Source organism: Mugil cephalus, chromosome 8, assembly GCF_022458985.1.
Source record: "Mugil cephalus isolate CIBA_MC_2020 chromosome 8, CIBA_Mcephalus_1.1, whole genome shotgun sequence".
NCBI lineage: Eukaryota > Metazoa > Chordata > Actinopteri > Mugiliformes > Mugilidae > Mugil > Mugil cephalus.
Window position 1 is genome coordinate 6,152,744 of NC_061777.1, and position 23,091 is coordinate 6,175,834.

Here is a 23,091-nt window from a genome sequence, read left to right on the forward strand (position 1 = left end):
TAAAGGTCGTCTGTGATTTCTAGTGACAGGCTGAAAGTAAGTGTACAGGCATCTGAACCTGAAGCTCCACTGGGACCCGGACCCCCTGGTGTTTCCCTAGTAGCTGTACAAGCTCCCATCGTCCGTGCAGTGTGTCAGTGACTAATTCAAAGGCAAATGGCTCTGAATAATTGATAAGTCAGGTCCTCAATGCTGTGTATTATAACAGTCTCAGATCTCCGTGTCGCTTTGTTTAGTTGTGATGAGCAGCAATTGCTCAGAAAACGACACAGAAGCGCCTTGTACAACAAGAATCTGAATACAATCTATCTGCAGAGCTTCAGCTGCCATCACAAGTGTAAATGAGGCCCTGACTCTCGAAAGAAATGTGAACAATTAAGCAGTTATTAATTTTTCAAGAGTGGAAATAATGGATAAGGGGGGGCTGAAGTGGCCGCAGATTGTAACGACATGGGCAGTCCCACTGTCACAGGGGACAGTTAGCAACAGGGAGAATTACACTCACCACACGCTACATCAAGAAATGCTTATATTACAAATCCGCTGTGTCTGCATGATGTATTATACTTCAACTGAATGGATTTTAGAGAGCAGTGGCGATTGCTCTGCATTTGACAAAGATGTTTGCAGTTAGGCCTGTAATAAATTTTGCTGGACAATACATAGTCCCACAAACTACGATAAACAATATTATGGTCAACATTATTTTGAGACCATTTTTTTCAGTAATGTAATGATAATATGGCATAATAATACAAGTACACCCTTTCAAAAGCAATAAACAATAAACTGTTAATTTCTCAAGTATTTAACATTGTAAATGGAATGTCAAGAACATTTAAATATCCTCAATAAATGAAACAAACAAAAAAATTAAAAAAAAATAAAAGTAAAATGGACTGTCAGAAAGTAATGCTTTAGGACAGGGGTCGGCAACCCGCGGCTCCGGAGCCGCATGCGGCTCTTTCGTTCCTCTGCTGCGGCTCTCTGTGGCGAGCGGTGCGGAGCAAGGGCGTTCACTTTTTCACGCTAACTAACTGCCTCAGAATAGCGGCAACTAGTCACTCATCAGTGAACGAGCGAAACTACACAACAACTGAATGACACTGAATGCCACACCACACTCGTGGTTGAAACATCAACCAAAAAATCTTGATCTTGTAACATTAAAATAAAATGTATTTAATTTTTTGTCGCTCAAAATATACGTCACAACTGCCGACGCGCGACACCCGCCGGCAGGTCCAGCCCGCTGTTTTCGACCTCGGGTAAGACAACCGTGGATTAATCCCTGTTATGTATGCATAAATGCAATTTCGTTTTCTCTGTAGCAGTTCTTTTATTTCCTAAATGCAACACACTATAGGCCTAGCATAGAGGTGAAAACGATATAATGCAGCGTTATCTTCATTTTAGATGTCAAAGGGGTTTTGTGGCTCCCAGTGTTTTCTTTTCTATGGGAAACGGGTCCAAATGGCTCTTTGAGTGTTGAGGGTTACAGACCCCTGCTTTAGGACAATGAAACCAATATGATATTAGATATGTGTATAGCCTGTATGGCTATACACATGTTAACTCAACAGGCTGTTAACTCAGTACCATCGATTGAATTTATTAGTACTCCACAGCGTGTTGTAAGAGGGATAGTGTAACAAGGTTACAGATGCATTATTTCTCGGAAGCTAAAGGTCTAACAACTTTGACAATGAAATCCACCATCAAATTGTTGATGCGCAGCCTCTTCATGTCTGTTACTGCAGGACGTTTGGTGCAGTTGTGAAGTGACTGATGTCCAGAGGACTTGGATCGTTCCTCTGCTAGCGCGAGCAGATACCTTTTCAGGTGAGTGTGCAGTGAAGTAGTACTTCAGTTGTATTTCAGGACTGACATGTTATAGTAGCACGGGCTTCATCTTTATTGAAGTATTTCCACACACATGAAGAACCACTGCTAGTTTGCTGCACTGACCCACTGGGCTCCTCAACTGTCATCTCAGAGGCATCCATGTTGTTATTGTCATGTGATCAGCGTCGAGTCAACTTGATGCTTAAAGCATCGTGGCAAAGCAGTGAATCTGACAAACTGACTAGTCAACTAGTCCGCACAATCCTCACTCTAGGGACCATTATTTCTGAGCTCACTCAGGCTGGACTTTGGTCCACAATAATACATCACAACAGAACTGGATGCTAACAATGAAAACACTTTTCAGAGTATAACCTCACAGAGGCACTAGACATGTTTCTTTTGATTATCGATTAAATATGGACTGATGTGTCAGCTCTTATCTTTGATTTGAAGTTGGAGAAAGGTGTAGGAATTATAGCTTCAATATGTAGCCCCTTCCTCGTGATTCATTCCCTTCCACGCATAGACATTGTAGTGTGATGATGTGTTGCTGTTATTTAAAAAAAAAAGGAAAGAAACTCACACCAACTGTGCTGCAAACAATTGCTGTCTTCCATGCACACACAAACACATATACACAAACAGTCAGTTATTAATAAAATGGCACAGCACCCTCTCTCTTCTGCATACTGCTTTCATTCCAGTTATTTTCTTTCTTCTTTCTTGCTTTCTCCACTTCTCCTTCTTGTTCTCTATCGTTCCCCTTCACGACCATCTCTCATCGCTGTTTTAACACATTAATTGACTCATTATTCCAATTCGTACTCCGGGAGGGGGACGCATCCGTTGATTAATGAAGGCAGATCTGTGCAGAGGAGCCCTGGATCATTGTTATTTGTCCCATACGTTTACATGAGTTATTAGAACAGCTAGAGACTGCTGACGCTAAGGCAGAGGAACAGACAGTGTATGTAAATACTGTTGTGTGACTTGATTAGGTGATTCATCATCTGACATATTGACAGAGGATACATCTGCAGAAATGCTGATATTCTATTCATTGTTTGAGTCTGGCAAAGGCAAAGGCAAAAAAAAAAAAAATGTCACATTGCTATATATTATATTATACATTTCAGAGAACGTTTATTTTCCAAATTGTCTGGATTATATCAATAATTAAGATAATTCAAATTTATCAGACCAGCTTGGCCTGGTCAGAAGGAAGTTTCCAGCTGGTTTGATAGAGCTGTTGTTAACCTTAATGTTAAAATTATTTCTAATAACTACACAATGAAGTTAATGATTAGTCAGATCATCCTTCTGCAGAGAGACACTTCTTTCAGGAGAGACACAAACATGGAAGTAGTGAAGTAACTGTTTGAAAAGAAAGAAACAAGATACATTTCAGCAACGCTGAAAACTTGGATCCATCTTGGTCATCTTATTTTATTTAGTTAATGTTTTGTCTGTAAATTTGGGGCAAAACTCTTCTTCTTCTGTCATATGTCAGCACAAAGTGTTAACCTGGCCTCCAGATTCACTAGATCCCAAACTGATCAAGTATCTGTGGGGTTAACCCACAGCTCCCACAGAGCCCAAAGACCCCCACTAGTAACATCCTGTTACCAGACACCACAGGACACCCTCAGAACCTCCATGTCCATTCTCCGATGAGTCTCAACTGTTTTGGAAGAGCACAAGAGAGACGTACACAATATTATGAAGGTGGTCATAATGTTATGCCTGATCAGTGTAGCGCTTTTCTACTTATGTCACAGTGACACATCTGGTCCATGCGACAGGGTTTGAATCAGTAGCCCTCTGGTTTGTGGGCACTCCGCTCTACCTATTGAGCCTCATGTAAATAACGTGTAACCTGCAGCAACGTGTCCACATATGGCCGATGTGCTTGGAAAGGAATTTTTAAACGGTCTGCTACTAATGATTAAACGTGCCTCTCAGGCAAAATAAATTGGGGTCAAAACAGAACACACTAGTCGGACAAAAACAAAATTTGCGCCAAGTGAAAGATGACTTACATTTTCCAGTTTCAGTGCCACCATGTTTGTTTTGCTGAATTAGCATGCTAGCTAACTGGGCAGCTAACAGCTAGAGAAAACTTGTCAGTAATTTTCAGTCTATTTCATTTTATGATTTTGACTAATTTACTCCACGTGCCAGTAGTGTTTGTGTTTGTTTCCCCACATATCTTTTTTTTTTTTTTTTTTTTTGCTGTCTGATATTTTATTTTGTCATTAGTTAGCAACTTAGCAGCAACTATGCCAGAACCTGTTTCTCGAGCTTATTAAATAGTTTGCAACGTCATTGGTACAAAGTCTCATATATTTGGGCCGAAATAAAAAAACAAGTGATTCATTTTGTAACGTTCAAAGCCCTCTGTATCTGTGTTTCTCTGTGTGATGCTAACCTTAGATTTTTAGGCCATATCTTTAACCCCATTGTTCGGTGATGACAGCTCAACATTTAGCCGCCCTGACGTGCCCAGTTAACTACAAGCCCAAAATTTACCTGACACAGGGTGGCCTACTTATTGTATCTCACCGATTTACTTCTTCCACAGCCCCCACCCATCAAATCTCCCACCACGAGTCTCTTCAACCCCCCCTTTTTTATTATTCCCGCTCCACCCTCCTCATCCTCACACATCCTATTTGAGAGAATTAGGAGGGAATCAATCACATGTCCTGGCCTACATGTTGTCACAGCCAGCCTTACTTCTCAGCCATTTCATCTCCGGGCAGACAGGACTCTGGGGGGGGAGGTGGAGAGGGTGGAGAGGGTGGAGAGGGTGAAATATCATGAGGCGAGACCAGGAATTCAAAGTGACGCAAGTTGGGGCTCTGGTGGCCGTTGAGTTTCAAAGTGACTGCGACACCCTTGGGCGCTTTTCCCTCTCCCTTCCTGCACATCCGTCTCTCTCACTTCTCTTATGTCCCTCCGCCGCCACCACACTGTCCTGTCACGGACTGGGACGGGAATCCTCGCCCCCAAGTTTAGCATAGTTCAACTTGGAGCACCACCTACTTCAATTCTTTTTTTCCTTTTTTTTTGTCTGTCATTACATTAGTGCAGTTCAATACCACTGATTTCTTTTCTGATCCGATACTGATTAAAATTCAGGCTGGTATCGCCAATGCCGATCCGATACCGATACTTTGTGTAAATACACCCTAATGTGTTTGTTGTGTTGCCACAACTCAATAGTTTGGTTACTTTCCACTGTGTTACTTCATTACCTCGAATGACTGAAGTATTGAAAGTATCGATATGTTAATTTCAGAATCGATTTTAGAGCATAAAGACGTGGTATCGGAAGTATCGATATTTCAGTATCAATCTGTACATCACTACATTGCACTGCCTTGTCACCGCTTTGGTTTTAGTCTTTTCCTGTGTGTGCGCCCCTTTATAATTAAATCACAGTTTTGCATAAAGAACCAGCAAAAAGGCTTACGATGGATCCACCAAACTGATCAGGAGGGGTTTAGTATTTTCCATCTAAATCATTTCTCTTCATTCTTTTTTTTTGTTCAGTTGAAAAATTTAAATCATTGGAGAGCCCCGAGCTAAAAGTGTGGTTGTCAAACTGACATTCATCAGGTAGACAGACACGGACAACAGGACTAGCAGTAATTATAAATTATGAGACGTTGGAGAGAACAATGAGTGTAGGAGGAGATGACCTTGTTAGCTGGTGCGAGATGCGCATAAGACGTACACTATGGACGATATGCAAACAAAGATAAATATAAACCCAGCAATGTGCAGGCGATGCGTTACAGAGACAAAACATCACACAGCACAAATAACGAGACGAGTTAAAATGTGTCCAGTCGCAGCGGAGGGAGCTGAAAGTCCTTGTTAATCTGTGTTTGGAATGACGTCATTAGCTCTCAGCTGTTTAAATAGTTGATTAAGGCCCGTGCAGCTTGCACATCAACCCCTGACACCCGCAACATCTGCTTTGTTTGTGTGGGCTGAAGTTGCAGTTGCTTTCACACTGTGCAATATGTGCCTTCATAGCAAGGTGACATTAGCTCCGAGAACAACATACTCACTCCGATTAGCTGCACAGCGGAGTGACTGTTGCTCGACTACCCTCGCTCTCATTCATCGGGAAATTGGTTTGGCTAAATAGTGCGCGGGCTGATGCATTTTGGGCGTGCTCCAGGATACAAAAGAATGAATTATTTTCCGTAATAGCGCTTTCCAGTCAGGGTGAAAGGGTCGCCTTACCAGTTTACCCACAACATGGAATCCATCTCAAAGCTCTGTTAATGTCTGACACGTTACAGAGAAGATGGATTTGGCCACATTTACGTCACACATGGGTTTGCAGACTACAGTTTGAAGCCTGGAGATGAACTTCAGTTGCTTATTTGGGGATTTTCTGGATTCAGAAGTGACCGAACTCGTACAAGACGAAGGAATGAAAGGTGGATAGAAGAGTGGAAACCAGCCAGACAAGACCTCGCCGTACCTCTCTTTGAGGCCTAATATGTCCTTAATTATGGCGTTACTTCATCAGAAGAAATTAATGTAACTGATGGCATCACAGTGACATAATTAGGTTCTTTCGGAGTGAGAGACTTTTTGAAGCCAGCACCAAGGGTCCATCAGTGGCGCTGATGAAAAAGATAAATAAACTAGCGTGTAGCGTGAATGCACGGAGTCTCTCAAACGTCATTAAGCGGCATATGTTACGTTTCAGCTTGTCCGCTAACAAGCTAGCATTAGCATGTGCTAATATGTTTGTTTTTGAGCATAATCTTCCACAGAGACATGTCCCTCCCCCCCCTCCCCTTACCCCCTTTTGCTTTTTCTAGACTTGCAGATGGTGACCTGCTCTAATAATAGTCACTTAAATAGGACATGACTTTCTGACGCGCACATATGTTAGGTTCCTGCTCTCTCTCCCTCTCTTGTCTTTGTGTTTGGCCCATTTGTTTTGCATCTCACTCTGAGCGCCGCAGCCCCGGCTGCTCAAGGATCCCTCGCACTCGTCGCGTGCGCTGACGGACGGCCCGCTCATGCAGAGCAGCCGCGGCGCCGGCGCCGGGCATGAAATGAAACGTTCTCTTTATCAACTTGGCATCTGCACGGAGAGATGGAGGGAGGGAGGGAGGGAGGGAGGGGGAGGGGGTGGGGATAGCGGATCTATCAACACACATAGCTAACAACCCATGAGGCTGGTCGGGGACGTTACTGGATAATGCATGTGTGCATATACGTATCTGCACGCATGCATTCATGAGCATTTAAACACAGTGACACACGCACACAGTTGTTGCTAAAAGGCTGGATTTCCACGCAGAGCTCGTCTATTTACTTGTGATGAACCCCAAAAAAGTCCAGGATTGTAGATTTGAAAATCTGCGTGGAACAATTTATCCAGAAAATGTTCAAAATAATTTCAACATTTCCTTCAAGTCCTTTCACTTTTTATAGTGTAATTTAATGCAAGCCAGAAATATACAACCCGACACTGACAACGGTGCAAGAGGCCCTGCTTCTTGACATCAAACAACGAGTCTGCTTTGAATAGTCAGAGGCTTCAAATTCATTTTCCTGGTTTACTGGAAAAAGAGAATGACGAGGCCACGCCAGACCTAGGTGGAGTGATCCCTCCTCACTTGTTACAGAGCCCTTTTTCTTTTCACCTGTAATACTAACTCCGACCAAAAGAGGGCTCCCTCAACCTCTGGTGGCCCTCAGGCAGATTGCAACTGCAAAAAGGGGGGTGGGGGGCGGCATCTGAGCAAGCTGAGCTCTCGGAGAGGGTTTATCGGCTGGAAAATTTGAGTAGATCGATCAAGTGTATTCAAAGTAGGTATGTGCAGAAGCAGAAGAGGGAGAGAAAAGGCTGCAGGGAGGAGGAGAATGTGATTGCTTTTGCTGGGGAATAGACATCTGTATGTTGTGAATTAGTAAAGCTGAGGAAAAATGTAGTTTAAGCACGTTGCCATATTATAAGAATGTTAAATGTAAAAAAAACAAATGGCACCAAATGTGTTAAATACTGTGAAAAAAGCCACACACACCAACCTGGTCGTTTATGATATACTTGCAATTGCGCGGAGACCATTACAGAGGTCAGTGGCTGCCACCATCCGAGCAGTCAGTGTGCTTTAATGGCCCCACTGTTGGTGACACTGATCTGACACACCTCACATCCCTGTCAATTGGTATAACGTGGGGGTGGTGTGACAGAACATGTCCCCCCCCCCCCCCCCACCACCCTCCCCTCCCGCTTATATCTCGTTCCCCCAACGGCGCCATCCGACAGTAAGAGTCGCCGCTCCGTGGAGAGCAGGTCTTTATAATTGTAACCACATCTAATTAAGTTCCAATCCAGTCCCCTATTAATCAGGCCAGTGATCAGAAGCAGGACGCTGCTGCAGACCTGAGCGGGGAGGGAGCGCAGTTGCAGTTTGCATTCGCGGCATCATAAGGTTTTAGTTCATTTTTAAACCAAAATGAGTGTAAAAGTTTGAATACAAAAAAAAAAAAAACTTACTAAACATTGTGTGAAATAAACAGTTCTGTGCTTTAATCCGTCAGTACACTGTATATGTACAGTATACATGGTCTATTTCCTGAGCTGCACATCTCATTACCTCATCATGGCCGTTTGTGACCTTTGTTTAATTGCATAGTTTTCTCTGTCTGTGTTAAGTACGTTTATGGATGTGACAATCAGGTTGTTAATTAAAGGGGAAGTTCAGCAGGTAAAAATGAGATAAACTCAGATATGTTGACTTTCAGTGTGATAGTCAGCACTCATGTTATCACATTTCTCATTCCTGTCATCAACATCTGTGAAGTTTTGTGGAATCTGTGTTTATTTCTGTAGCGGCCCTTTGGCAAATGCCCCACCAGTCGTGCAAACACCATTACAAATATCGAATGCGTGTAACAGAGCGACCAACGTATCGATGCAGTTCCCATATGTAACCCCGCGCATCGGAAGAGTGGCAACTAAAAAGTATTGGGGCGCGGTAATAATCATAATCCATCGAGTGGATCAAGCTGATCTAATCCACACACACAGTTACAGTTGAGCCGAGAGCTGCTAAATCCGCATGCAGCTGCCTGCTGTAAAACAATAACAGAAATTAAAGTCAGTGTGGCCGTGTACCTTTTTATTTTAGTAATAATCCCCGTGATGAGTTGAAGTGTAGGAGAAAGAGCTTTTTGTTGTCGGACAGAGTGTAATCTGTGCGACAGTGGGGGTCAGTCACCCCATCATCTCTGAGGGAATCTAGAACCAGCTTTTGTCTAAACCGCCGTGCATTTATCACCTCATAGAAAGAATATCTTTTAATTTTTAAAAATTTTCAGTTAGATGTCAGATTCAGTGCACGAACCGTCACGCTTTTGCACCATCAAATGCAAAAAGAAAAAGCTATTTCCCAGTCTTTTTAAACCTAATTTATTTGATTTTTGGAGTTTTGTTGCTAGGTTAAACACCGAGAACTTAGTCAGACAAGGAATAAGTGCTCAGATTGCAAAGTAGCCGCACCAAAATGTGATTTATCAACACTTGCAGAAGCTTAACATGCTACTGATAAGAATGTGATGCACGGTAAGAAGCTGCAGAGGCCAACTGGGCTGACTCATGGGGTCCATTGTCACTCAGAATGTCAAACATGGATAAGCCTTCAGTCTGAACAATGGGTCGGGCCCCCTGTAAAGGCATCTGACATCCTTTAGCCCGGATTAGCGTGTAAAATATAGGTTATCCTCTGATTTAGGTGCCACGGCCACTCCATAGAGATGCGACCGGTGATGCCAATTTTACAAAGTGCCATTGTTTTAAAGCCCCCTCGACAATAAGGCTGTTTGTTTGTTTGTTTATGGACAATATGCAGGCAAGTGTGTGTGTGTGCAAATATCTTTCCCATGACCACAATGCATTGCAAAAATACCGTTTAGCGTAAATGCTTGTTACTTTAATTGTCAGGAGGTCAAAGGGAGCCGCCATAACAATAATAAATAATGATCTTGGCGCTGCTGGAAAATAAAAATATAGTAGTAAACCATTATATAATTACAGTTGGTTGCAACTTGGTGGGAACACCATGGCTGAGGCATGAATTAGTAGATGCACTAATGTTAAGTTAAGCAACCGGGCAGAGAAATTAATTTTCACCATTAATTGTTCAATAACTCAGTAACTGTACATAAAATATTAGCCTTGTAAAGTAGCTCTATTGTTTTACTACCCGTTGCTTTTAATTCACACATTTGCATTTGTGATATGGGGTAATTAGGATCTATGTATTATTCAAACAATCCCTCATAAAAGGCTAATGAGCATTTGTTTTGACGACAGTAAAAATGCAGGAGAAAACGATTTGTATTTGTTAGCACCCACAGGTCATTATGCTGTAGCCATTTGTCAGGGGCGTAGCATCCGCCGCTTGGTCTGAGTCGGCGGAGAGAGCTCGCTCATTTACTCCTCCTCTGCACTGATGCACTGACCTGCCCACCACGTGTCCTCTCACCACGAACGCACCAGGGATTCATTTGTCTGGTTCCACTTCAAGTTTTAACTATTTAACGTGTCATATGTGTAATCATGAAAACCAGCAAGCTTTTAAAGGAGCGAAACAGCATCCAAAAAAGGAAGGAAAAAAAAAACTAGAGTCAGACATAATTCGGCAAATGCTGGCGAGCACAGATCATCTAAGAGGCCTGTCAATCAAACACATTTAGAAATATAACTTCTTTTAAACGATTAAATATCTATTGAATCAAACTTTGACATCACCTCATGGACACTTTGTATTTGTGGTGCACATTGCTGCCCTCTGCACCACTGCTTTAACTTGCTCAGACTTGAACATTGCTTTACACACATTAAACAAGAAATTTGTTCTCAGTCCACAAACTATTGGTTGTTATATTTACTGAGTATTTCAAGGAGGTGGAGATTATTAGTCCCCTCTGCTACCGAGCTAATCCATAAGTTAGTTTAAATTTTCCGGAAACTGCGATTTGGCTGCACATTGGTCCAAAGGCTACACATTAAAATTAAGATTGTGGTTTCTAACTGAAAACTAAATGCAAATACTGAATATTTAGCTAGTTAGCCTGGTCAGTACAGTTAGCTTCAGGCTCTTGTAGAACAAAATCTCAGACAAATTTGAAATTGTTGAGTTCTGAGAGACATTTTTAGGTCTCAAAAAGAGGACATGTCCAAGCAAAAGAGGACGCCTGGTCACCTTAGATTTGCTGATCACAAGCCGTCTTACTGGGTAGCTCAACTTCAAACTGGTCAAAAAAATAACTGTGGCCCAAACATTACATGCTTTGCTTTTACAAGCAAAGATATGTAAATAAAAGGCAGGAAACACTTTATGTGTCACTTTTTTTGTTTTCAGCTAAATCTGCAAAAACAAACTATATAAAATGTGACTATATTACTCCTGTGTGTATCTCCACTGCACTGGAAATTAAAAAATGCTGACGTGCCTAAGTAGTAAGTTGTCCTATTTGGTGAAATAGGATTTGCATCTTTGATTTGATATAAAGTCCGTACGTAGCCTTTCGCAATATATCCATGTGGGTAGAAACCATTTGGAGTGATGATTGAGGGCAAATATCAGAAAAAGCTTCCCCCCTCGATGCATAGCCAAGACATTAATGGCTCAAAGGTCAGAGGGCGGGTGAACTAGCATGTCTTCACTCTCCCGGCGGACTGCCGGCCTTCACCTGTTCCCTGTCCTCTTCTCCTCCACAGAGTTTCCCTCCTGCCCCACAACAGACATCTTATCAAACGTGACTGATTGCTGTAATCTGGACTCTAGGCAGTCATTAAGCAAATTACCTGAATCATTGCGAGGATTAGTCTCATTAACACATGATTAGCATCAAATTAAAATAATGAGTGTTTAACTTGTGATGTGTTCCAGTTGTTGGAACAGCTTGATCAGCCACGCCAGGTTGACGGAGGGGGCAGCCCTGTGAGTCAGGGATCCTGAAGTGGCAGAAGTGCAGAGACAGACCTCGTCTGAACCCCAAAGAGTCAACCAGTCCAAGGTGAGTCTCACCCTCATGACCAGAAAATGTAAAATGTTGGGGTGTTATATTAGGCGTGAACATAAAACATGAGGCATCACAGAAGTTTGGCTCCAGTGTTTAAAATCTAGTTAAAACTAATCAATCTTCACCATTCATTGGAGAAAGAGGACAGGGTCAAACAGTTTGCCCCAATGACAACTAAGTATCTAGCTGTTTCTGATAAACACCCCGAGACCCCACCAGGTTAGAACTGAAGAAGCTACTTGGATGAAACATCTTTAAGAAACTCTACCAGCCTTTTTTTTTTTTTTTAATTTATTTATTTATTTTTACATTTTTGGATATAGAGCATATGCATTTATGTCACACCATGCCCCCCTGAGTGGCAAAAACACCAATGTATCAGTAAATACAGCGGGAAAATGTGGATTATCATACCAATCTAAGGACAAATGGACTCAACAATGATCCATACGAACTATTATGGATTTGGAAAAGCAGATTAGCCTTCAGTTAATTTAAGTTAATTTTAGGTCCTTTCATTATGATAAATGTAGCTAAGTAAAAGATGCTAACGCTAAGAGCTTTACTGAGAAGTAACATTAGCCATACAATTGTCATGGTTCTGTCTTTTATTTTGTGCCACGTTTTGTGTTTCCTGTTTTATTTTGTCAAGTTTCCTAGTTTCCTGCATGTCATGTCTCTTTGGGGTTTGTCATGTCTGTGTCATGTGTTCTGTTTCCTGTTTTATTTTCTTAAGTTCTGGATTTCCTGTCTTTTGCCACCTTTTCCCTCGATTGCTTATTGGTCTCACCTGTGTTGATTTTCCTCATGCGTCTCACCTGTGTCTTGTCAGCCCTGAGCTCTCTGGTGTATATATAGCCCTGCCCTTCCCTTTGTTCCTTGTTGCTTCGTTTTATGTTTCCTCCATGTTGCCACGGTCCTTGATACCATGTAATGTTTCATGATTTCTTTTTGTTTTGTGTTTTCCTGCCTTGTGCAGTGCTTTTTGTTGATCACTAAATACTAAATACTAAATACACTAAATACTAAATACGTTTTCACTTCGTCCCTCATCGTTTGATGAGGAATGATCGCAAAATGTTTATTATTTTATTTTTTTATTTACTGACACAAAATGTGAACCACAACACCAGGTTTTGAGCAGCATGGAACTGAATTTGGAAGCATGCAAACTTTAGACTTTAAACCCTGAAGTATGAGCTCTAGAGGATGGTCATTGGGTAAACATCAGTGAACATCAGTGTTCATGATGACGGCCACGAAATGCATTCTAGGATACTGTCAGTCCCTCTGTTCTTTCCTACTTGTTAATACTCAAACCACTTCACAGTCACTATTACACATCTACCCACTGGTTCACTGGGAGCAACTTGGGGTCCATGTACCAGGGATTGTGTGTGATGTGCCTTTATAACCTGACTTGTTCAGTGCGGATAACAGGATCACATGAGGCTTTCACCGTTGTCTCAAATCCCAGACTCTGCAGACATTCAGTAACATCTGTCAAACCATAATTAATCAACATTCACAGATGTTGCCGTCCTGCAACCTGTTGACATTACCCCAAAAAGCCTTTGCAACAGAGAACATCTGATTGCTTGAATAAATAGTAAAATGTTGTATCATCATCAGACTCGCAATCCGCCGTCAATCCCCGTTCACTTTTCTGAAAGTGAAGATGAGCAAATGGCCCGAATCAGCCAGGGAGTGAAGTGCACCTTCTGCTTTTATCTCAACAGAAGATTTATTTTAATGCCGCAAATGCATGTTTAGTAACCGTTTGTGTAGTTAAAAACTATAATGCTAACCTGCTGCTTGGAGATTATGGGCCCTGAATGGCATTATGCTTCATCAGAGGGGTGGGGGAGGTTGATGTGAAATGCTCGCCCAGAAGCACGATTTAATATCATACGCAGTGAGTACAGTTCCTTTTTGTACTAATGAAAACAATAGCAGCACTAAACACTCCAGCCCACATTTAATTTAATCTTTGAGAGATTATCTTCTTCGGCTAATGTCACAGTGTAAGAAGGCCCCGTGAATATTAAATACATTTCCTCTGCAGATGCTCCGACAACATCGGCGGGATAATGTCAACAGATTTTTTTCTCAGTTTCTTCATATGGGTGCAATTACTACATGAAACATTTATAGCCGAGCGTTTGCCTTTGCTGAGTTCTCCATTAAGCTTGAATGTCATGACACCAAGGGGTGGGGTTTGAGGACAAAATTTGTGTTAATGGCCTTGTGTTCCTTTGGCTTTGGATAAATTAAAGGGCTTAGCAAATCCATCTTAGCCGTGACTGTACTGCGAGGGGGAGAAGGGAGGAGAAAGTCACTGCAGCATATTACACTGTTGGATAACTATTCAGAAGGTCTGATTCTGTGTGCACTTTAAACTAAACTAATGCATGAATTTATTTATTTTAAATGATTAAACCCTTAAAAGGGTCCAAAGTTATTTTTTAAGCCATGAGAATCAATAAGTAAGCCCTGGTCATGATAAGCAGGAGTGTTTAGTTACTGGTTCTCAGCCTTCTGGAGGTAGATGACTCTGACTGTCTGTTGCAGATGGAATCCAGAATTGATAATATGAACGAAATGAAACATGGACTATCATGTCACAAAGACTTATTAGAGACAAAGACCTGAAAGTAGACGGTAAAAAAAACAAGACAACAGACGCCAGGGTAACTTCTAAGAAACTAAAGACCTCACTCACACTGGTTAAAGTAAATGTTCATGAATCCACAAATGTGAGAACACTGATGATCAGCACTGATTAACCATGGTGGTCCTGACAGAGAGGTGAGAACAAAGACACTACTCTCCAAAGCAGTGACAGGACAGAAGACTGTTGAGACGAGGTTTTGTGGATGGATGAGGCCAAAGTAGAATTGTTGTGTTTTTAAATGATAGGCGTCATGTTTAGAGATTAAACAACACTGCAGTCCAGCATCAGAACCTCATGTTGTCCGTGAAACGTGGAGGTGTTTGGTCCTTTATCATGTTTGGTCCTGTGAATTCTGAATCTCATCTCGTCTTCTGCTACCGCTTCTCCTCACTTGTGTCGCAGGAGCCTATCCCACAGGCGGTGTGCAGCCTGGACAGGTGGCCAGCCTATCGCAGGGCTAATACAAATACAAACAACCCTTCACACTCACACCTTGGGTCAATCAAGAATCACCAATTAACCTAACAGGCATGTTAGCCCCTATTTGCATGCTGACGCAGAAACCATGTGTGTGATACAAACACAACTACAAAGCTACAAACTCTGAAGAAGTAGATCATGGTAACATGGTATACAAAACAAGTTTACAACACCCTATCCTAAGTATAAACTGATAGATCAGATATAGAAACTATAAGGTACCCTATAGCATATTCACTGTAAAGATGGCACATTCTTGAACTGCATGCAGGTTAAGGGGTAGACATTCGCAGTAAAAGTAAAAGTAGTTTCAGTGATCATCATAAATTAATGAAATGAGAGAATATTTTAAAAACACTGGTTTGCAAAGTCATAGGAAAGACCTGGTAAGCCTGCTGTGTGTGCATGTTGTGTAACATCGCCTTTTACCCCTGATATTGCATATGCTACTTGACTGGAAAGTAATGCATCAAACACATGGCATTCCTGAAATTTAAACGTGCACCGTGCAACCAGATGCTGGTGTTGCCACCTTTACTTAAGGAGGAAATGAAGCACTCAATCAAGACAACTTAACATAACTCTATTGACAAATGTTAACATATAATGATAAAATATGGCAACCGTTTTTTTGTTAGCATGGGCGCCGCCATCGTGCCGTACTGTGGCCTGTGACGTTATGAGGTTGGTGAGTCCCAGATGTGGTTCCAGCTAGCTTGGCTTACCTGCTACAAACGAGGCGTTGCAGTGTTTCCATTCACACACCTTTCAGTGGAAAACGTCCACCTCCCAGCATTTAATGTCAAAAGTAGGCACCGTGGTAATACAAGACAGACTGCCGATTAAATGGTCCAGCAGATGGACTCTGGTTAACAATAGCCACTCTGACACCAGGTAGTATTGCCAACATGCTCTTCTCTCCAAACCACTTCTTCCACTCTTAGTGGTACCACTGCTCGGCATATCCAATAGGATTTATACTGGGCTCAAGATCCCTTTCCATTTTACTCTGGTCCATTTCCAGTGGCGTTCTGATGGATGCAACCAACCCAGTGACGTATTCAGTTACACAAATTTAATGACAATTTTCGCACCTTTTTAATATTTGACTTTAGTAAAGGTGTTTTTTTCAGATATAGTTTGCAGTACAAGGACCAATACATGTACGTTTACAACACATGTACTGGAGTTTTGACTGCCATCCCTAATAATAGACCCTCCATAGTCTGTTAATGGCTAATAAAACCTTCCCAGTAGTGCTGGCACTTGCTGTCAGTGGCCTAAGATTTCACCCAGTGGGGGTTCATCATTACATAATGTGGTGGTGATTACAAGCTGTTGTGTCATCCATAGGCATCAGCGGTGGTTGTACCTGTTGTAGAGTTTCAGCCAATCTTAAAGTAGCATTTGTTATTAGCTCCACTTATACAGGAAAAAATGCACAAGCATTTTGCTAGCAGCGGACAATAATTTCCCCACAATGTTGCTGTTTTATGTCCGTCTGAGCCCATCTGTGATCTCCGTAGCAGTGCACGGTGTTCCTCTCCAAGCACGCTGTTGTACTGGCGTACTGCTTTCCCCCCACTGCAAGTGAATGAAAGTCATCCTAAGGACATAGCGGCGCTGCCTAATTGCAGTTGATTAATAAAATACTAGCACAGGCAGCAGTTGGCAACTTCATTATTATGTTTCTCAAACAGAGTAATTGTGCTGAACAATATGAGCCTGCCACCAGTGATAGTGAGGCTTCGGATACAAAGGCAGTCATCAGGACTGAGCCTGGCTTACATTAGTCATTTTAAATAGCTCACTCAGTGATTACTCTCATGTATAATTTCGGTCGGAGGAGCAGGGACGCAGTGTTTTGAGCTTGCTGTTACTCAAAACTGTGAAATGCATCTGGTTGTTCTTTTTTTGATACGGAAACATTAACATTGGTGCATTGAAAACAGTGGTCGCTATATCAACATTAAGGAAAAGATATGTGATAATTTTTTTACACTGACAAAACTGACTGAGTGTGAGACCCAAATGCACATGTACTCATCTCACAATACAGCCTCTGTCATTTGGGGTGGAGGCTCAGACTCGGTTAATGAACTCGAGCTGAAGGGAAAAGGGGGTCCCTTTCTTCACGACAGCAAATAGCCAAGGGCAATAGCCGATAACTAATGTGTGGAATATTGCAATTAGCATGGCAAAGTACTTACAGGGATCAAATTAAAAAATTCATTAACGTCCGCACTTAATTAAGAAACACTTTTCGGTTTACATGATAAATTATGACACCTATTAAATCTTCCACTACAAGCTGTAATGGCCTTCTTTGCTCCTGGGTATAGACAGTGTTTCCTTTCAGGGTTCAAGGAACTCTCCAAGGACCTGAAGTATTTATTAAAGAGTTTCATTAGAAATAATGTTTCCCTGCGAGGGATACAGGAGCAACCATTTTAGAGAAGATGTTTTGTTTTTTCTTTTTTGCTGCCGCTCTCAGCATCTTGACTGAACATGTCTCCTTTAATTGAAACAGGACTGTGGACAGAAATGAATGTATTGTTATAAGGGGAATTATAAAATAAGAAATTAAGGGAAGTTGTATGAACTTTTAGCTTTTATGTTAAGGATGTAGCTATTATGAAAGTCCTGCGGCGCTTTTATAACATTACAGTATGCTTGTAAGCTAATTTTGCCTCTGTGCATGGACTTACATCACAACAATCTGGGCGGAAGTTTTGACAAACATCAATGATGAAGAAATACTGGATTTTCGGTTTGTAGTAAAAATGAATCATGCAACTTTTCAGCAGTATTCTGATATATTTTTTAATTAGTTTGGGATCCTACATCATGGGTGAAAATGTATGGATAACTTTGCTTATCTCTAATTCTTGACCATTTGGTGCATTTTGAATTGTAGTGATTATGATAAATGCAGGATCAGAGACGCCCAGAGATGTTTCTTTTCCTCGCCTTTTAAAGGAGGATTTCTGCTTACTGCTCTTCATTTCTGCAACCATATCTGTTATATTTAACTGCACCATTTATAAGTTAAGCTCTAAGAACTATCCACATCATCAGACTGTACATAAATATGGACAACGCGTCCCCACTTCCTTGCATTACTCATAACTGACGTTAGTTTCCCGGGGATACGGGTGGCACCATCTTGCAGTTTTTTTTTTTTTTAACCAACTCATTGTCCTACAGGATCACTTCGCAGAGTAGTTAGCATGGCAAGTCGTGGTAATCACAAACGGGAATTTTTATTATTATTATTATTATTATTATTATATTACCTAACTAAAATGACTGAAACCATTCTTGAAAAATAATTATTTTAAGCGTTTTAAGCGTTCGGCCCAAGTCCCATTGATTGACATGAAGGGGGTGGAGCTTATGACCTATACTGCAGCCCGTCACCAGGGGGAGCTCTACTTGCTTTGGCTTCACCTTGGAGGAGCAGTTCCGCCATCTACCATCTTTATACAGTCTATGATCTATGTGCATAAACGTAGCTGAAAGCTAGTTTGTCATAGTTTGTCAACAGTTGTTATTGATTCTGTCTGAAAAGGTTTTGTTTTGTTCTTTTTTCGTGTTCCTCTCTGCCAGAATATTGAGAATATATATCATAAATCTAAAATCTGCATACTGCACAGTCACATACGACTCATCACAAGTGGATTCAATCTCCAAAGTCTCATCCAGTTTGTTTGCGTGAAGAATATTGGAAAAATGGCCACAAATAAGCAAACTACGCCGCGTTGAAGTTTGCTCCGATGGTGGAGGCGCTGCTGTGATCGGAGACAGCTGTTCAAGTCCCTGAGCAGGGGAAGCCCTGTGGCTTTAATCATCTAATTTATATCCCAGAGACGATTCCACAGACCAGCACACATTAAACTGATCATCTCAATCAAGCCAGTAAATAAATGTGATCTGGTGAAGCAGCGTTCTACAGATGAACTGGCGAGTACACAGCAGAAGGAGAAGAAATTATATCAGTGCAGGCGCCTGTTGAGGCCTTAATGTGACGACACCGTGGTGACAGGCGAAGGGCTCTTGACAGGAGGCCTCTTGAACTTTGATTGGCTCAAGTGGCCATCCTGAAGGCCCTCTTTATTTTGGTAATTTTGGTCTTCTTCTGTCATATCCAAATTGCATCATCTGAGATGAGCCGCGCACACATTTACAAAGTGCAAAAACAAAATGATTCATAACAGAAATTCTTGCACAACTTTTCACTTTTTATGAATCTTCTGTTTGAACTATGTAGACAAGGTGAGATGATAATTCAAAGTAAATCTTAGCTAACTTTATTGAATTGCTAATCAGGCACTTTGGTCTTGGAGATTGGGTGTTGATTCAAAGTACTAGACAGAAGGTTTGGGGCTCTGATGCTGATATTATATGAGAGATTCTTTTTTCTGCATTTCCTGGTTTTGATAGCTCGTTTGCCGTCAAGCTGCGAGCAAATAATGTGACAAAATGGCTGATGGACAAGGCGTGAGCACGCACATCTACGGTTAATTTGAAGCCTTGAAGCGGGCCCTGACTCACTTCTGTTAGATTATTTAAAACAAGTGTCCGGAGCCATGTGCCATGAATAAATTATTAACTGTGTATTTCATAATGTTACTGACAATATGTTGTGTGTTTTTTCGCCTCCCCCCGCCGTGAACAGATGGGTCCTTTTACTTTATTTTCCACATCAAGTATGATTATTTCTTTGTGCCAAAAGCCACCTGCCGTTCCTTGGTCTCTGTTCTAATTATTTATGTTGCTAACACACAGCAGGACTTGTTATCAGTTGGATGGTATCTTAATAAAGGAAGGCACATCAACATATTGACATCATGTTCAAGGGGAAAATTTATCATCGCACACAAACGGGCAGATTGGGGGTACCGGAGAGGATCAGGCCCTTTGCCAATACCTCTAAAATCTGACCTCCTTTTTCTTCCCAGACTCCTGAGTTCCCTCTCCAGCACACATTTAAGGAAGTACGTGATGATAATTAGGTGAAAGCACATTAAAAAGTCAAATAAGAGAGAATACATTATCATTGAGACACCAAGACTAATTTGCTAATTTTCAGTTGAGTGTGACAGGGAAGGACACGGGGATCCAACAGCTGTTTGGGAAATAAAAACACATTTTACTCATTTGGGAAGTATAAAGGGTGTGATCACACCTTCATTCATTTCAAAGGGAAACGTATGTTGATTTTTATTAGTCGTAACATACAAATACCTGTTAAAAGAGAAGGAGTGGTTGTAAAAAATAAATAAATAAATAAAAGTCAGATGTTCTAGCAAATTACAATTGCTATTTTAAAATGTATACTCCATACCTAGTAATTCCACGCTGCCATGTTTCTATTATTTGTTAGCGTTGGAGCAGGATTAACAGACAGTAGAAACTAGCGAACAGTAAAATTTTCTTTCATTTTTTTATGACCGATTAGAACACGAGTTTTTGGGGAGAAAGAGGTAAAACTGGTAAACACCTCAAGTTTCATTTGGTGCCCATGCAGCCTCTCTTGCGTTGACAGGGTCTGGCTGTTAGTTCATATTGTCGGCCTCAGTGTAAGACAAAGACAAGACAAGCTACAGTATATGTAGCCGCTCTGACTCGTCAGGGCAGATACAGGCAGCTAATATTTAAATTATAAAAGTTGCTTTGTCAATTCCTTTTTGTGGGTGGAGAATTTAAATTTACAAACTAGGGGTCAACTTCACTGCTATACCATGAGGTGTTAAGATTCATGCCAACTAGTCACTGACACTGGCGTCCTTAGGCCTATTTTAGGGGGGCTGAAGGCTCCCTAAAATATACTTAAGCCCCCCAATAACTTGGTGTTGTTTTCTTTCTTTCTTTTACAAAAAGTGCAGACAAATTCAATGTAAAGTGGCCACATATATGATGAGTTTAATACATAATATATGAGTTTAAATAAATAATTATACATGAACTTAGCAAACAATTGTTACATTGTGAGTGAAAGTTATGGCATTAGCCTCTGTGTTGATCTGTTATTGCTACCGCTGGAACCGGTGTTTTTTGTTGTCACATGGAATGACTGAAATAATAATAATAAATAAATTCTCAGTCTTTGGTAGCTGTTTGTGCTCATGGGCTACGTTCGCTTACATCCTGTGCATCTCCTTGGGGGGCTAAGCCTCCCCTGTCCTAGGTATCTGCTAATGCTAGCAGAGGAATGGTCTAGATCCTCTGGACATCAGTCAGTTAACAACTTCACCAAACATCCTGTCAAAATTATTAGAGCTTTAGTTGCAGTCCACGGAGAAGGCTTCTAAGAAATACCAGCAACACATTCCTATCTAACAACACATTGTAGGGTACTATTAAATGACATTGATGGTGCTACCTGTTTTTATACATGCTATGCACCTCTGCAGTGTTAGATATGTAGCACATGAGCTGTCTGTATTCACGCATATGAATTAAGGTCAAGTATATGTTGCAGAGCGTTACTTCCTTTATTACTGACGTGACCAGTGATTACTCGTCTTTCATCACGTAACAGTCGACTTCAAAAAATCTGAAGATGTGCAACCTCTATCAAAATAAATTCAATGAAAAAAGGTACAACAGAGAGGCAAAAAACCTGTTCCACCGAGGCTTGTTAGGACACAGGGGAGACATGACATCAGCAAGTATTGAGATTGAGTCAAAATGTTGCAAATGAAAGTAGCAATTAAGTTAAGTATTCATGGCATTTCAAAGCGTCCCGTCATGGGGATAGGTCACTCTTAATCAGGGCCCCACTCTTCTAAAATGTAGAACACTTACAATTAAACATACTCGATGTTTTAATCCCTGGGAGCTAAAAATGAATACACCATAATTACAATTTGACATGTACAGCTCGACTCGTTTCTAATGTGACTGGAAAAGGGTTCAGAAATATGTCATTGATGACAGTCGGTGCATTATAATTACAGATTTCTCTATCCCGTCTAAGCTTTTCTATCCATCCCAGGCCAAATACAAAAGCTGACGTATTACCCTTACGAGGGCAGAGAGCCGCTGTTGCACTCCCATTACAAAGCCAGATTTAAAAGGGTTACAAAACCCTTATCTACCCATTTAAGAACATATATGGGCTCACAGTATCCACAAGAGTGGAGGGAAGCAAAGCCATTGTGCAGCTTAGACAATGCACTGACCATAAATCTATAATAGCCTTTAGGATTAAAGAATATGCTCTTTGAGTTTAATTACATATTGCTTCTGAGAGGTTTACCCAACTGGGATGGAGAGGCCGACTGCAGATGAGGGACAGACGGCCAGAAAATTAACAGAAGGATTTATTTAATCTCAACTAGTGAAAGTTTTTGACATTAATGCGTCCCAACGTTCCCTGGCATGCACATGGTGCGCATAGAGAGATGAAGCCGTCACGCACGATCTTCTAAAGAAAGATGTAAGGCTCACGCACAACTGTCACATCCAGTTTGTAATATAACTGTTGTTAAAATAAATATTTAATATGATTCTGGTTGCAACAACATAAAACTACGTCTACATCATATGACGTTCATATTTGATGGGTTGATTGGCTGGTTGATGCTCATTGGGTGAGGTGATAATTCTCCATTTAATGATGCAGTTCTACTCAGGTGAGAGCACTGATATACTCATGCATGCTACTCACATTAAATTAATAAACATGTAAACACTTGATTTAATGGCTTCTCTCTGACTGGAATAAATGCAACCCATTCACGCCATCAACTGTACGACTATGGACTACATGTGGTTGCACTGGTTAAACCAACGCTATTTTCCTGGGGATATGGGTGGCGCCATCTTGCGAGTTTTGAGCCAGAATCTGATCAGTACGGTCTGCGGTTGCCATGTTGGATGAGCTTTACTCCGCGCACACATGGATATTCCAAACATGGAGGGGTTGTGGGATTGTGTTGGGGCGGAGCTAAAGCAACCTGGACGTTGGGACCCGCCCACCCAACTCTCAGCTACCTGTCACTCAAAGTAGG

At 41.3% G+C, this 23,091-nt stretch overlaps 1 long non-coding RNA gene across 1 annotated transcript in view; it reads left to right on the forward strand.

Moving 5' to 3' along the window:
- Nucleotides 1-11,843: 11,843 nt before the first annotated feature.
- LOC125012368 overlaps nucleotides 11,844-23,091 on the forward strand; it is a 48,002-nt gene continuing 36,754 nt past the window's right edge. Inside the window, exon 1 of the long non-coding RNA XR_007113273.1 lies at nucleotides 11,844-11,913. This is a non-coding gene — a long non-coding RNA (uncharacterized LOC125012368). The remainder of the gene's footprint in view (nucleotides 11,914-23,091) is intronic.